This window comes from Octopus bimaculoides, chromosome 3 (assembly GCF_001194135.2).
Source record: "Octopus bimaculoides isolate UCB-OBI-ISO-001 chromosome 3, ASM119413v2, whole genome shotgun sequence".
Lineage (NCBI taxonomy): Eukaryota > Metazoa > Mollusca > Cephalopoda > Octopoda > Octopodidae > Octopus > Octopus bimaculoides.
Window position 1 is genome coordinate 72,627,349 of NC_068983.1, and position 3,721 is coordinate 72,631,069.

At 41.3% G+C, this 3,721-nt stretch overlaps 1 long non-coding RNA gene across 1 annotated transcript in view; it reads left to right on the forward strand.

The window, feature by feature from the left end:
• Positions 1-3,721, forward strand: part of LOC106875474 (uncharacterized) — a 13,218-nt gene that overhangs the window by 3,747 nt on the left and 5,750 nt on the right. Inside the window, exon 2 of the long non-coding RNA XR_001410120.2 lies at positions 428-526. This is a non-coding gene — a long non-coding RNA (uncharacterized LOC106875474). The remainder of the gene's footprint in view (positions 1-427; positions 527-3,721) is intronic.

A 3,721-nucleotide genomic window follows, 5' to 3' on the forward strand; every position in this document is an offset into this window, starting at 1 on the left:
ATATATATATATATATATATATATATATATATATACATGCGAATTCGCGCATATACATACATACACGCACTCGCACACATATACACACGCCGCCCACTTTCTTACAAATACAAACTCCAGTACGCTCAAACATTAAAGGAAATGCAAGCCAAGTGCTATTTTCACTTTCGTTTTAGCAGCTGCGTTTAGTTTTTATTCCATCTGTTTCTAACTGTCCTTTGTTTCTTGATTAATATCAGTGAATTCTCTTTACTTTGGGAGCGGGGGCATTAAATTTCTACACTCATATACAGTATGTATGTCTTGTCCATATATCTACTCAACCGATGATAAAGTCTGTATATCTTGCGTTATTTACAGCAGTTACGTCCCTTTACAGTCTGTGTTCGAATCTCACCGAGATCAACTTTATCTTGTATCCTTCCAGGGTCAATAGAATAAAAAGATTGCCTGAAAAATTGTCACCCAAGACTTTGGCAGAGAGACATCTTGTCAGGTGGGATATCCTAGGGTGATGAATCTTCAGGTAACAACGCATAGCGTCATTTGTTATTTATTTATTTATTTATTTGCAGGTGAGGCCAGGATTAAATCAGAACTTTGAGTCATCGTAATCATTACCACGACTAGCGACAACAGTGACCACAACACCAAAATCACCACCATCGTTAAAACCTCTATCATTATCGCTACTACTACGACCACCAAAACCTGTACACCTACCACATCAACAACTACCAACACCATTACAACTGATAATATTCTTTTCTACTCTAGGCACAAGGCCCCGAAATTTTGGGGGAGGGGGCCAGTCGATTAAATCGACCCCAGTACGCAACTGGTACTTAATTTATCGACCCCGAAAGGATGAAAGGCAAAGTCGACCTCGGTGGAATTTGAACTCAGAACATAAAGACAGACGAAATACCGCTATGCATTTCGCCCAGCATGCTAACTTTTCTGCCAGCTCGCCGCCTTGACACCCTCCAATATTGGCACAACTATCACCAACAATAACAAGAACACTAATACCACAATAGCCACTACAACTACCACTGACACAAGTACCAACAGTAACAATCAAGTGATTCTTTATGCTGCTCACTCTGCTAGAAATAAGAGACAAATCACACAAAACTATCATAAATTGGGTAGAGAAAAATGGAAGGAATACATGTGGATATTTTGCAGTCGTTTCTAGAAAATTATTGTTGATTCAATTAATTTTAGAAGACAGTATTTTGTTATCCCTTATCTTTTACTTGTTTCACTCATTAGACTGCAGCCATGTTAAAATATAGCTTTGAAGGGTTTAGTCAAATAATTCGACTGAACCTGGAACCATGTGGCTGGGAAACAAACTTCTTCCCACACAGCCATGTGTATGTATGTATATGTGTGTATCAGTCCTCAGCCCCCTCCTATTTATTATAGTTCTCCAGGCAATAACACAGGAATTCAAGACAGGATGCCCCTGGGAGCTCTTCTATGCTGATGACCTTGCTCTAATTGCTGAGTCACTATCAGAACTAGAGAAGTTTCAGGTTTGGAAGCAAGGATTAGAATCGAAGGGCCTTAGAGTCAGCCTAGCTAAAACCAAAGTCCTAATCAGTAGGAATGTGGACAAACCACAAACCCCTTCGGGTAGATGGCCCTGCTCGATTTGTAGAAAAGGCGTAGGTAGAAACTCCATAAGATGTACCCAGTGTAAGCTATGGACACATAAGAGGTGCAGCAATATCAAAGGAAGGCTAACTAGCAAGATAGTTTTTGTATGTGGCAGATGCTCAGGAGCCATAAACACTGAAAATGTACAGAGAACAACTTCTGCCATATTCCAGGGAGAAAAACTAGACTTAGTTGAAAGCTTCCATTACCTAGGCGACCAAGTCAGTAAGGGGGAAGGGTGCACTGAAAGTGTAGCTGCTAGAATAAGAATAGCCTGGACAAAGTTCAGAGAGCTCTTACCTCTGCTGGTGACAAAGGGCCTCTCATTCAGAGTAAAAAGCAAACTGTATGACACATGTATACGAACAGCCATGACTACTGAGGACATGCGTAAGCTCACAAGGAATGAAGCCAGTATGCTCCGATAGATGTGTAATGTCAGTGTGCATACTCGACAGAGTGTAAGTACCTTGAGAGAAAAGTTAGACCTAAGAAGCATCAGTGATGGTGTGTGCAAGAGAGACAATTGTGCTGGTATGGTCATGTGGTGAGAATGGATAAAGATATCTGTGTGAAAAAGTGCAACACCCTGGCGGTTGAGGGAACCTGTGGAAGAGGTAGACCCAGGAAGACCTGGGATGAGGTGGTGAAGAACAACCCTCAAACATTAGGTCTCACCAAGGCAATGACTAGTGACTGAGATCTTTGGAAATATGCTGTGCGTAAGAAGACTCGGCAAACCAAGTGAGACCATAACCCATGGCTTTTGCCAGGGGTGTAGCCAGCCCACTTATGCGTACCTTTCCTTCATTGGACACTAAACTCTTCTTGCAAAGACCTGTTGAGGCAAGTTAAATCAAAATCGAAACTGAACCAAATTCGATAACTAGCACCCATGCCAACCTTTCCTTCATTGGACACTAAACTCGAAATTGAACCAAATTCGATGACTAGCACCCATGCCAGTGGAGTGCTGACAGCACCGTCCGAGCGTGATCATTGCCAGAACAGCTGTCTGGCTTCCGTACCAGTGGAACGTAAATAGCACCATTTGAGTGTGATCGTTAGCAGCATCGCTTTACTGGCACTTGTGCTGGTGGTATGTGAAAAAAGATTCGAGCGAGGTCGTTGCCAGTGCCACTGGATGACCCCTGTGCAGGTGGCATGTAAAAAAACACCATTTGAGCGTGGCCGTTGCCAGTTCCGCCTGACTGGCCCTTGTGCTGGTGACATGTAGAAGCACCCACTACACTCTCGGAGTAGTTGACGTAAGGAAGGGCATCCAGCTGTAGAAACTCTGCCAGATCAGGCTGGAGCCTGGTGCAGCCATCTGGTTTGCCAGTCCTCAGTCAAATCGTCCAACCCATGCTAGCATGGAAAGCGGATGTTAAATGATGATGATGATGATGATATATATAAATAGCCTCGGGCCGACACCAAAGCCTTGTGAGTGGATTTGGCAGATGGAAACTGAAAGAACCTCGTCGTATATATGTACATGTATATATATATATATATATATATATATATGTGTGTGTGTGTGTTTGTGTGTCTGTGTTTGTCCCTGCAACATCGCTTGACAACCGATGCTGGTGTGTTTACATCCCCGTAACTTAGCGGTTCGGCAAAAGAGACCGATAGAATAAGTACTAGGCTTACAAAGAATAAGTCCTGGGGTCGATTTGCTCGACTAAAGGCGGTGCTCCAGCATGGCCGCAGTGAAATGACTGAAACAAGTAAAAGAATATATATATATAACGGGAAAAAAAAATGGCGATGGAAAGTTAATAATTGCTTATTATTAACAGCAAATTGGTCATTTTCACTTACAGCCATGTTTATTAATACTCAGTAAACATTAAATTTACATTTATGCAACATGAATATAAACTATGTTTTTATATATACCTATTATTTTAAAGAAATTCATTCCCCCAAAATGCTAGGTATTGAATCTGTATTACCGTGCATGAAACCATCCATTCATGAGGTTAACACAACCTCTAATTGAATTTATATATATATATATATATATATATATATATATATATAT